Below are 13,665 nucleotides of genomic sequence, written 5' to 3'. Positions count from 1 at the left end.
TCGGAAACTACTGCTGGTCTTCCAGGGAACGATCAAATCGTAGACTGTTTGAGACATTACTCCCATGGAGGAAAGTGCGCATGGTGACTGTTGTATTCAATCCCGATGCAATTTCTGTGTTTCATCAACACACTGATAGGCCACAGATTACAGAATACCTCCAGATGTGCATCGGAAACTACTACTGCTCTTCCAGGGAAAGATCAAAGCGTAGACTGTTTGAGACGTTACTCCCATGGAGGAAAGTGCTCATGGTGACTGTTGTATTCATTCCCGATGCAATTTCTGTGTTTCATAGACACTCTGACAGCCCACAGATTACAGAATGCATCCAGATGTGCATCGGAAACTACTACTGGTCTTCCAGGGAACTCAAATCGTAGACTGTTTGAGACATTACTCCCATGGAGGATAGTGCGCATGGTGACTGTTGTATTCAATCCTGATGCAATTTCTACGTTTCTTCAACACTTTGAAGGTCCACAGATTACAGAATGCATCCAGATGTGCATCGGAAACTACTACTGGTCTTCCAGGAAACTCAAAGCGTAGACTGTTTAAAACATTGCTCCCATGGAGGAAAGTGCGCATGGTGACTGTTGTATTCAATCCCGATGCAATTTCTGTGTTTCATCAACACACTGATAGTCCACAGATTACAGAATACCTCCAGATGTGCATCGGAAACTACTACTGGTCTTCCAGGGAACTCAAAGCGTAGACTGTTAGAGACATTACTCCCATGGAGGGAAGTGCGCATGGTGACTGTTGTATTCAATCCCGATGCAATTTCTGTGTTTCATCAACACTCTGATAGTCCACAGATTACAGAAAGCCACCAGATGTGCATCGGAAACTACTGCTGGTCTTCCAGGGAACGATCAAATCGTAGACTGTTTGAGACATTACTCCCATGGAGGAAAGTGCGCATGGTGACTGTTGTATTCAATCCCGATGCAATTTCTGTGTTTCATCAACACACTGATAGGCCACAGATTACAGAATACCTCCAGATGTGCATCGGAAACTACTACTGCTCTTCCAGGGAAAGATCAAAGCGTAGACTGTTTGAGACGTTACTCCCATGGAGGAAAGTGCTCATGGTGACTGTTGTATTCATTCCCGATGCAATTTCTGTGTTTCATAAACACTCTGACAGCCCACAGATTACAGAATGCATCCAGATGTGCATCGGAAACTACTACTGGTCTTCCAGGGAACTCAAAGCGTAGACTGTTTGAGACATTACTCCCATGGAGGATAGTGCGCATGGTGACTGTTGTATTCAATCCTGATGCAATTTCTACGTTTCTTCAACACTTTGAAGGTCCACAGATTACAGAATGCATCCAGATGTGCATCGGAAACTACTACTGGTCTTCCAGGGAACGATCAAAGCGTAGACTGTTTGAGACATTACTCCTATGGAGCAAAGTGCGCATGGTGACTGTTGTATTCAATCCCGATGCAATTTCTGTGTTTCATCAACACACTGATAGTCCACAGATTACAGTATGCTTCCAAATGTGCATCGGAAACTACTACTGGTCTTCCAGGGAACTCAAAGCGTAGACTGTTTGAGACATTACTCCCATGGAGGAAAGTGCGCATGGTGAGTGTTGTACTCAATCCTGATGCAATTTCTGTGTTTCATCAACACTCTGATAGTCAACAGATTACAGAAAGCCACCAGATGTGCATCGGAAACTACTACTGGTCTTCCAGGGAACGATCAAAGCGTAGACTGTTTGAGACATTACTCCCATGGAGGAAAGTGCGCATGGTGACTGTTGTATTCAATCCCGATGCAATTTCTGTATTTCTCAACACACTGACAGTCCACAGATTACAGAATACCTCCAGATGTGCATCGGAAACTACTACTGCTCTTCCTGGGAACGATCAAAGCGTAGACTGTTTGAGACGTTACTCCCATGGAGGAAAGTGCGCATGGTGACTGTTGTATTCAATCCCGATGCCATTTCTGTGTTTCATCAACACTCTGATAGTCCATAGATTACAGAATGCGTCCAGATGTGCATCGGAAACTACTACTGGTCTTCCAGGGAACGATCAATACGTAGACTCTTAGAGACATAACTCCCATGGAGTAAAGAGCGCATGGTGACTGTTTTATTCAAACCCGATGCAATTTCTGTGTTTCATTAACACTCTGATAGTCCACAGATTACAGAATTTCTCCAGATGTGCATCGGAGACTACTACTGGTCTTCCAGGAAACGATCAAAGCGTAGACTGTTTGAGAATTACTCCTGTGGAGCAAAGTGCGCATGGTGACTGTTGTATTCAATCCCGATGCAATTTCTGTGTTTCATCAACACTTTGAATGTCCACAGATTACAGAATGCATCCAGATGTGCATCGGAAACTACTACTGGTCTTCCAGGGAACGATCAAAGCGTAGACTGTTTGAGCATTACTCCTGTGGAGCAAAGTGCGTATGGTGACTGTTGTATTCAATCCCGATGCAATTTCTGAGTTTCATCAACACACTGATAGTCCACAGATTACAGAATACCTCCAGATGTGCATCGGAAACTACTACTGGTCTTCCAGGGAACTCAAAGCGTAGACTGTTAGAGACATTACTCCCATGGAGGGAAGTGCGCATGGTGACTGTTGTATTCAATCCCGATGCAATTTCTGTGTTTCATCAACACTCTGATAGTCCACAGATTACAGAAAGCCACCAGATGTGCATCGGAAACTACTGCTGGTCTTCCAGGGAACGATCAAATCGTAGACTGTTTGAGACATTACTCCCATGGAGGAAAGTGCGCATGGTGACTGTTGTATTCAATCCCGATGCAATTTCTGTGTTTCATCAACACACTGATAGGCCACAGATTACAGAATACCTCCAGATGTGCATCGGAAACTACTACTGCTCTTCCAGGGAAAGATCAAAGCGTAGACTGTTTGAGACGTTACTCCCATGGAGGAAAATGCTCATGGTGACTGTTGTATTCATTCCCGATGCAATTTCTGTGTTTCATAAACACTCTGACAGCCCACAGATTACAGAATGCATCCAGATGTGCATCGGAAACTACTACTGGTCTTCCAGGGAACTCAAAGCGTAGACTGTTTGAGACATTACTCCCATGGAGGATAGTGCGCATGGTGACTGTTGTATTCAATCCTGATGCAATTTCTACGTTTCTTCAACACTTTGAAGGTCCACAGATTACAGAATGCATCCAGATGTGCATCGGAAACTACTACTGGTCTTCCAGGAAACTCAAAGCGTAGACTGTTTAAAACATTGCTCCCATGGAGGAAAGTGCGCATGGTGACTGTTGTATTCAATCCCGATGCAATTTCTGTGTTTCATCAACACACTGATAGTCCACAGATTACAGAATACCTCCAGATGTGCATCGGAAACTACTACTGGTCTTCCAGGGAACTCAAAGCGTAGACTGTTAGAGACATTACTCCCATGGAGGGAAGTGCGCATGGTGACTGTTGTATTCAATCCCGATGCAATTTCTGTGTTTCATCAACACTCTGATAGTCCACAGATTACAGAAAGCCACCAGATGTGCATCGGAAACTACTGCTGGTCTTCCAGGGAACGATCAAATCGTAGACTGTTTGAGACATTACTCCCATGGAGGAAAGTGCGCATGGTGACTGTTGTATTCAATCCCGATGCAATTTCTGTGTTTCATCAACACACTGATAGGCCACAGATTACAGAATACCTCCAGATGTGCATCGGAAACTACTACTGCTCTTCCAGGGAAAGATCAAAGCGTAGACTGTTTGAGACGTTACTCCCATGGAGGAAAGTGCTCATGGTGACTGTTGTATTCATTCCCGATGCAATTTCTGTGTTTCATAAACACTCTGACAGCCCACAGATTACAGAATGCATCCAGATGTGCATCGGAAACTACTACTGGTCTTCCAGGGAACTCAAAGCGTAGACTGTTTGAGACATTACTCCCATGGAGGATAGTGCGCATGGTGACTGTTGTATTCAATCCTGATGCAATTTCTACGTTTCTTCAACACTTTGAAGGTCCACAGATTACAGAATGCATCCAGATGTGCATCGGAAACTACTACTGGTCTTCCAGGGAACGATCAAAGCGTAGACTGTTTGAGACATTACTCCTATGGAGCAAAGTGCGCATGGTGACTGTTGTATTCAATCCCGATGCAATTTCTGTGTTTCATCAACACACTGATAGTCCACAGATTACAGTATGCTTCCAAATGTGCATCGGAAACTACTACTGGTCTTCCAGGGAACTCAAAGCGTAGACTGTTTGAGACATTACTCCCATGGAGGAAAGTGCGCATGGTGAGTGTTGTACTCAATCCTGATGCAATTTCTGTGTTTCATCAACACTCTGATAGTCAACAGATTACAGAAAGCCACCAGATGTGCATCGGAAACTACTACTGGTCTTCCAGGGAACGATCAAAGCGTAGACTGTTTGAGACATTACTCCCATGGAGGAAAGTGCTCATGGTGACTGTTGTATTCAATCCCAATGCAATTTCTCTGTTTCATCAACACACTGACAGTCCACAGATTACAGAATACCTCCAGATGTGCATCGGAAACTACTACTGCTCTTCCAGGGAACGATCAAAGCGTAGACTGTTTGAGACGTTACTCATATGGAGGAAAGTGCGCATGGTGACTGTTGTATTCAATCCCGATGCAATTTCTGTGTTTCATCAACACTCTGAGAGCCCACAGATTACAGAATGCCTCCAGATGTGCATCGGAAACTACTACTGGTCTTCCAGGAAACGATTAAAGCGTAAACTGTTTGAGACATTACTCCCATGGAGGAAAGTGCGCATGGTGACTGTCGTATTCAATCCCGATGCAATTTCTGTGTTTCATCAACACTCTGATAGTCCACAGATTACAGAATTTCTCCTGATGTGCATCGGAAACTACTACTGGTCTTCCAGGGAATTCAAAGCGTAGACTGTTTGAGACATTACTCCCATGGAGGATAGTGCGCATGGTGACTGTTGTATTCAATCCCGATGAAATTTCTGTGTTTCATCAACACTTTGAAGGTCCACAGATTACAGAATGCATCCAGATGTGCATCGGAAACTACTACTGGTCTTCCAGGGAACGATCAAAGCGTAGACTGTTTGGGACATTCCTCCTGTGGAGCAAAGTGCGCAACGTGACTGTTGTATTCAATGCCGATGCTATTTCTGTGTTTCATCAACACACTGATAGTCCACAGATTACAGAATACCTCCAGATGGGCATCGGAAACTACTACTGGTCTTCCAGCGAACGATCAAAGCGTAGACTGTTTGAGACGTTACTCCCATGGAGGAAAGTGCGCATGGTGACTGTTGTATTCAATCCCGATGCAATTTCTGTGTTTCATCAACACTCTGACAGCCCACAGATTACAGAATGCCTCCAGATGTGCATCGGAAACTACTACTGGTCTTCCAGGGAACGATTAAAGCGTAAACTGTTTGAGACATTACTCCCAAGGAGGAAAGTGCGCATGGTGACTGTCGTATTCAATCCCGATGCAATTTCTGTGTTTTATCAACACTCTGATAGTCCACAGATTACAGAATTTCTCCAGATGTGCATCGGAATCTACTACTGGTCTTCCAGGGAACTCAAAGCGTAGACTCTTTGAGACATTACTCCCACGGAGCAAAGTGCGCATGGTGTCTGTTGTATTCAATCCCGATGCAATCTCTGTGTTTCATCAACACTCTGACAGCCCACAGATTACAGAATGCATCCAGATGTGCATCGGAAACTACTACTGGTCTTCCAGGGAACGATCAAAGCGTAGACTGTTTGAGACATTACTCCTGTGGAGCAAAGTGCGCTTGGTGACTGGTGTATTCAATCCCGATGAAATTTCTGTGTTTCATCAACACTCTGATAGTCCACAGATTACAGAATTTCTCCAGATGTGCATCGGAAACTACTACTGGTCTTCCAGGGAACTCAAAGCGTAGACTGTTTGAGACATTACTCCCATGGAGGGTAGTGCGCATGGTGACTGTTGTATTCAATCCCGATGCAATTTCTGTGTTTCATCAACACTTTGAAGGTCCACAGATTACAGAATGCATCCAGATGTGCATCGGAAACTACTACTGGTCTTCCAAGGAACGATCAAAGCGTAGACTGTTTGAGACATTACTCCTGTGGAGCAAAGTGCGCATGGTGACTGTTGTATTCAATCCCGATGCAATTTCTGTGTTTCATCAACACACAGATAGTCCACAGATTACAAAATGCCTCCAGATGTGCATCGGAAACTACTACAGGTCTTCCAGGGAACTCAAAGCGTAGACTGTTTGAGACATTACTCCCATGGAGGAAAGTGCGCATGGTGAGTGTTGTATTCGATCCTGATGCAATTTCTGTGTTTCATCAACACTCTGATAGTCCACAGATTACAGAAAGCCACCAGATGTGCATCGGAGACTACTACTGGTCTTCCAGGGAACGATCAAAGCGTAGACTGTTTGAGACATTACTCCCATGGAGGAAAGTGCGCATGGGGACTCTTGTATTCAATCCCGATGCAATTTCTGTGTTTCATCAACACACTGATTGTCCACAGATTACAGAATAAGTCCAGATGTGCATCGGAAACTACTACTGGTCTTCCAGGGAACTCAAAGCGTAGACTGTTTGAGATATTACTCCCATGGGGGAAGGTGCGGATGGTGACTGTTGTATTCAATCCCGATGACATTTTTGTGTTTCATCAACACTCTGATAGTCCACAGATTACAGAAAGCCACCAGATGTGCATCGGAAACTACTATTGGTCTTCCAGGGAACGATCAAGGCGTAGACTGTTTGAGACATTACTCCCATGGAGGAAACTGCGCATGGTGTCTGTTGTATTCAATCCCGATGCAATTTCTGTGTTTCATCAACACTCTGACAGCCCACAGATTACAGAATGCCTCCAGATGTGCATCGGAAACTACTACTGGTCTTCCAGGGAAAGATTAAAGAGTAAACTGTTTGAGACATTACTCCCATGGAGGAAAGTGCGCATGGTGACTGTCGTATTCAATCCCGATGCAATTTCAATGTTTCATCAACACTCTAATAGTCCACAGATTATAGAATTTCTCCAGATGTGCATCGGAATCTACTACTGGTCTTCCAGGTACTCAAAGCGTAGACTCTTTGAGACATTACTCCCATGGAGGAAAGTGCGCATGGTGACTGTTGTATTCAATCCCGATGCAATTTCTGTTTTTCATCAACACTTTGAAGGAACACAGATTACAGAATGCATCCATATGTGCATCGGAAACTACTACTGGTCTTCCAGGGAACGATCAAAGTGTAGACTGTTTGAGACATTACTCCTGTGGTGCAAAGTGCGCATGGTGACTGTTGTATTCAATCCCGATGCAATTTCTGTGTTTCATCAACACACTGATAGTCCACAGATTACAGAAAACCTCCAGATGTGCATCGGAAACTACTACTGGTCTTCCAGGGAACTCAAAGCGTAGACTGTTTGAGACATTACTCCCATGGAGGAAAGTGCGCATGGTGACTGTTGTATTCAATCCCGATGCAATTTCTGTGTTTCATCAACACTCTGATAGTCCACAGATTACAGAAAGCCACCATATGTGCATCGGAAACTACTACTGGTCTTCCACGGAACGATCAAAGCGTAGACTGTTTGAGACATTACTCCCATGGAGGAAAGTGCGCATGGTGACTGTTGTATTCAATCCCGATGCAATTTCTGTGTTTCATCAACACACTGATAGCCCACAGATTGCAGAATATCTCCAGATGCAGATCGGAAACTACTACTGGCCTTCCTGGGATCGATCAAAGCGTAGACTGTTTGAGACGTTACTCCCATGGAGGAAAGTGCGCATGGTGACTGTTGTATTCAATCCCAATGCAATCTCTGTGTTTCATAAACACTCTGACAGCCCACAGATTACAGAATGCATCCAGATGTGCATCGGAAACTACTACTGGCCTTCCAGGAAACGATCAAAGCGTAGAGTGTTTGAGACGTTACTCCTGTGGAGCAAAGTGCGCATGGTGACTCTTGTATTCAATCCCGATGCAATTTCTGTGTTTCATCAACACTCTGATAGTCCACAGATTACAGAATGCCTCAAGATGTGCATCGGACACTACTACTGGTCTTCCAGGTAACTCAAAGAGTAGACTGTTTGAGACATTACTCCCATGGAGGGTAGTGCGCATGGTGACTGTTGTATTCAATCCCGATGCAATTTCTGTGTTTCATCAACACCTTGAAGGTCCACAGATTACAGAATGCATCCAGATGTGCATCAGAAACTACTACTGGTCTTCCAGGGAACGATCAAAGCGTAGACACTTTGAGACATTACTCCCGTGGAGCAAAGTGCGCATGGTGACTGTTGTATTCAATCCCGATGCAATTTCTGTGTTTCATCAACACACTGATAGTCCACAGATTACAGAATGCCTCCTGATGTGCAATAGAAACTACTACTGGTCTTCCAGGGAACTCAAAGCGTAGACTGTTTGAGACATTACTCCCATGGAGGAAAGTGCGCATGGTGAGTGTTGTATTCAATCCTGACGCAATTTCTGTGTTTCATCAACACTCTGATAGTCCACAGATTACAGAAAGCCACCAGATGTGCATCGGAAACTACTACTGGTCTTCAAGGGAACGATCAAATCGTAGACTGTTTGAGACATTACTCCCACGGAGGGGAGTGCGCATGGTGACTGTTGTATTCAATCCCGATGCAATTTCTGTGTTTCATCAACACACTGATAGTCCACAGGTTACAGAATACCTCCAGATGTGCATCGGAAACTACTACTGCTCTTCCAGGGAACGATTAAAGCGTAGACTGTTTGAGACGTTACTCCTATGGAGGAAAGTGCGCATGGTGACTGTTGTATTCAATCCCGATGCAATTTCTGTGTTTCATCAACACTCTGACAGCCCACAGATTACAGAATGCCTCCAGATGTGCTTCTGAAACTACTACTGGTCCTCCAGGGAACGATTAAAGCGTAAACTTTTTGAGACATAACTCCCAATGAGGAAAGTGCGCATGGTGACTGTCGTATTCAATCCCGATGCAATTTCTGTGTTTCATCAACACACTGACAGTCCACAGATTACAGAATAACTCCAGATGTGCATCAGAAGCTACTACTGCTCTTCCAGGGAACGATCAAAGCGTAGACTGTTTGAGACGTTACTCCCATGGAGGAAAGTGCGCATGGTGACTGTTGTATTCAATCCCGATGCAATTTCTGTGTTTCATCAACACTCTGACAGCCCACAGATTACAGAATGCCTCCAGATGTGCATCGGAAACTACTATTGGTCTTCCAGGGTACGATTAAAGCGTAAACTGTTTCAGACATGATTCCCATGGAGGAAAGTGCGCATGGCGACTGCCGTATTCAATCCCGATGCAATTTCTGTGTTTCATCAACACTCTGATAGTCCACAGATTACAGAATTTCTCCGGATGTGCATCGGAAAGTACTACTGGTCTTCCAGGGATCTCAAAGCGTAGACTGTTTGAGACATTTCTCCCATGGAGGATAGTGCGCATGGTGACTGTTGTATTCAATTCCGATGCAATTTCTGAGTTTCATCAACAGTCTGATAGTCTACGGATGACAGAATGCCACCAGATGTTGCAACGGAAACTACTACTGGTCTTCCAGGGAACGATCAAAGCGTAGACTGTTTGAGACATTACTCCCATGGAGGAAAGTGCGCATGGTGACTATTGTATTCAATCCCGAAGCAATTACTGTGTTTTATCAACACTCTGATTGTCCACAGATTATAGAAAGCCACCACATGTGCATCGGAAACTACTACTGGTCTTCCAGGGAACGATGAAAGCGTAGACTGTTTGAGACATTACTCCCTTGGAGGAAAGTGCGCAATGTGACTGTTGTATTCAATCCCGATGCAATTTCTGTGTTTCATCAACACTTTGAAGGTCCACAGATTACAGAATGCATCCAGATGTGCATCGGAAACTACTACTGGTCTTCCAGGGAACGATCAAAGCGTAGTTTGTTTGAGACATTACTCCTGTGGAGCAAAGTGCGCATTGTGACTGTTGTATTCAATCCCGATGCAATTTCTGTGTTTCATCAACACTCTGACAGCCCACAGATTACAGAATGCCTCCAGATGTGCATCGGAAACTACTACTGGTCTTCCAGGGAACGATTAAAGCGTAAACTCTTTAAGACATTACTCCCATTATGGAAAGTGCGAATGGTGACTGTCGTATTCAATCCCGATGCAATTTCTGTGTTTCATCAACACTCTGATAGTCCACAGATTACATAATTTCCCCGGATGTGCATCGGAAACTACTACTGGCCTTCCAGGGAACTCAAAGCGTAGACTGTTTGAGACATTACTCCCATGGAGGATAGTGCGCATGGTGACTGTTGTATTCAATCCCGATGCTATTTCTGTGTTTCATCAACACTTTGAAGGTCCACAGATTACAGAATGCATCCAGATGTGCATCGGAAACTACTACTGGTCTTCCAGGGAACGATCAAGGCGTAGACTGTTTGAGACATTACTCCTGTGGAGCAAAGTGCGCATGGTGACTGTTGTATTCAATCCCGATGCAATTTCTGTGTTTCATCAACACTCTGATAGTCCACAGATTACAGAAAGCCACCACATGTGCATCGGAAACTACTGCTGGTCTTCCAGGGAACGATCAAAGCGTAGACTGTTTGAGACATTACTCCTGTATAGCAAAGTGCGCATGGTGACTGTTGTATCAATCCCGATGCAATTTCTGTGTTTCATCAACACACTGATAGTCCACAGATTACAGAATGCCTCCAGATGTGCATCGGAAACTACTACTGGTCTTCCAGGGATCTCAAAGCGTAGACTGTTTGAGACATTACTCCCATGGCGGAAAGAGGGCATGGTGACTGTTGTATTCAATCTTGATGCAATTTCTGTGTTTCATCAACACTCTGATTGTCCACAGATTATAGAAAGCCACCACATGTGCATCGGAAACTACTACTGGTCTTCCAGGGAACGATGAAAGCGTAGACTGTTTGAGACATTACTCCCTTGGAGGAAAGTGCGCATGGTGACTGTTGTATTCAATCCCGATGCAATTTCTGTGTTTCATCAACACTCTGATACACCACAGATTACAGAATGCCACAAAATGTGCATCGGAAACTACTACTGGCCTTCCTGGGTACGATCAAAACGTAGACTGTTTGAGACATTACTCCTGTGGAGCAAAGTGCGCATGGTGACTGTTGTATTCTATCCCGATGCAATTACTGTGTTTTATCAACACTCTGATAGTCCACAGATTACAGAAAGCCAGCAGATGTGCATCGGAAACTACTATTGGTCTTCCAGGGAACGATCAAAGCGTAGACTGTTTGAGAAATTACTCCCATGGAGGAAAGTGCGCATGGTGACTGTTGTATTCAATCCCAATGCAATTTCTGTGTTTCATCAACACTCTGATAGTCCACAGATTACAGAATTTCTCCAGATGTGCATCGGAATCTACTACTGGTCTTCCAGGGAACTGAAGGCGTAGACTCTTTGAGACATTACACCCATGGAGGAAAGTGCGCATGGTGACTGTTGTATTCAATCCCGATGCAATTTCTGTTTTTCATCCACATTTTGAAGGTACACAGATTACAGAATGCATCCATATGTGCATCGGAAACTACTACTGGTCTTCCAGGGAACTCAAAGCGTAGACTGTTTGAGACATTACTCCCATGGAGGAAGGTGCGCATGGTGACTGTTGTATTCAATCCCGATGCAATTTCTGTGTCTCATCAACACTCTGATAGTCCACAGATTACAGAAAGCCACCAGATGTGCATCGGAAACTACTACTGGTCTTCCAGCTAACGATGTAAGCGTAGACTGTTTGAGACATTACGCCCTTGGAGGAAAGTGCGCATGGTGATTGTTGTATTCAATCCCGATGCAATTGCTGTGTTTCATCAACACACTGATAGCCCACAGATTACAGAATACCTCCAGATGTGCATTGGAAACTACTACTGCTCTTCCAGGGAACGATCAAAGCGTAGACTGTTTGAGACGTTACTCCCATGGAGGAAAGTGCGCATGGTGAATGTTGTATTCAATCCCGATGCAATTTGTGTGTTTCTTCAACACTCTGACAGCCCACAGATTACAGAATGCATCCAGATGTGCATCGGAAACTACTACTGCTCTTCCAGGGAACGATCAAAGCGTAGACTGTTTGAGACATTACTCCTGTGGAGCAAAGTTCGCTTGGTGACTGGTGTATTCAATCCCGATGCAATATCTGTGTTTCATCAAAACTCTGATAGACCACAGATTACAGAATTTCTCCAGATGTGCATCGGAAACTACTACTGGTCTTCCAGGGAACTCAAAGCGTAGACTGTTTGAGACATTACTCCCATGGAGGTTAGTTCGCATGGTGACTGTTGTATTCAATCCCGATGCAATTTCTGTGTTTCATCAACACTTTGAAGGTCCACAGATTACAGAATGCATCCAGATGTGCATCGCAAACTACTACGATCAAAGCGTAGACTGTTTGAGACATTACTCCTGTATAGCAAAGTGCGCATGGTGACTGTTGTATCAATCCCGACAGTGATAGTCCACAGATTACAGAATGCCTCCAGATGTGCATCGGAAACTACTACTGGTCTTCCAGGGAACTCAAAGCGTAGACTGTTTGAGACATTACTCCCATGGCGGAAAGAGCGCATGGTGACTGTTGTATTCAATCCCGATGCAATTTCTGTGTTTCATCAACACTCTGATTGTCCACAGATTATAGAAAGCCACCACATGTGCATCGGAAACTACTACTGGTCTTCCAGGGAACGATGAAAGCGTAGACTGTTTGAGACATTACTCCCTTGGAGGAAAGTGCGCATGGTGACTGTTGTATTCAATCCCGATGCAATTTCTGTGTTTCATCAACACACTGATAGTCCACAGATTACAGAATACCTCCAGATGTGCATCGGAAACTACTACTGGTATTCCAGGGAACGATCAAAGCGTAGACTGTTTGACACGTTACTCCCATAGAGGAAAGTGCGCATGGTGACTGTTGTATTCAATCCCGATGCACTTTCTGTGTTTCATCAACACTCTGATAGTCCACAGCTTACAGAATGCATCCAGATGTGCATCGTAAACTACTACAGGTCTTCCAGGGAACGATCAAAGCGTTGACTGTTTGAGACATTACTCCCATGGAGGAAAGTGCGCATGGTGACCGTTGTATTCAATCCCGATGCAATTTCTGTGTTTCATCAACACACTGATAGTCCACAGATTACAGAATACCTCCAGATGTGCATCGGAAACTACTACTGGTATTCCAGGGAACGATCAAAGCGTACACTGTTTGACACGTTACTCCTATGGAGGAAAGTGCGCATGGTGACTGTTGTATTCAATCCCGATGCACTTTCTGTGTTTCATCAACACTCTGATAGTCCACAGATTACAGAATGCATCCAGATGTGCATCGTAAACTACTACAGGTCTTCCAGGGAACGATCAAAGCGTTGACTGTTTGAGACATTACTCCCATGGAGGAAAGTGTACATGG

Source organism: Schistocerca gregaria, chromosome 10 (genome assembly GCF_023897955.1).
Source record: "Schistocerca gregaria isolate iqSchGreg1 chromosome 10, iqSchGreg1.2, whole genome shotgun sequence".
NCBI lineage: Eukaryota > Metazoa > Arthropoda > Insecta > Orthoptera > Acrididae > Schistocerca > Schistocerca gregaria.
The sequence above is the reverse complement of the archived record's forward strand: the minus strand, read 5'-3'. Positions refer to the sequence as shown.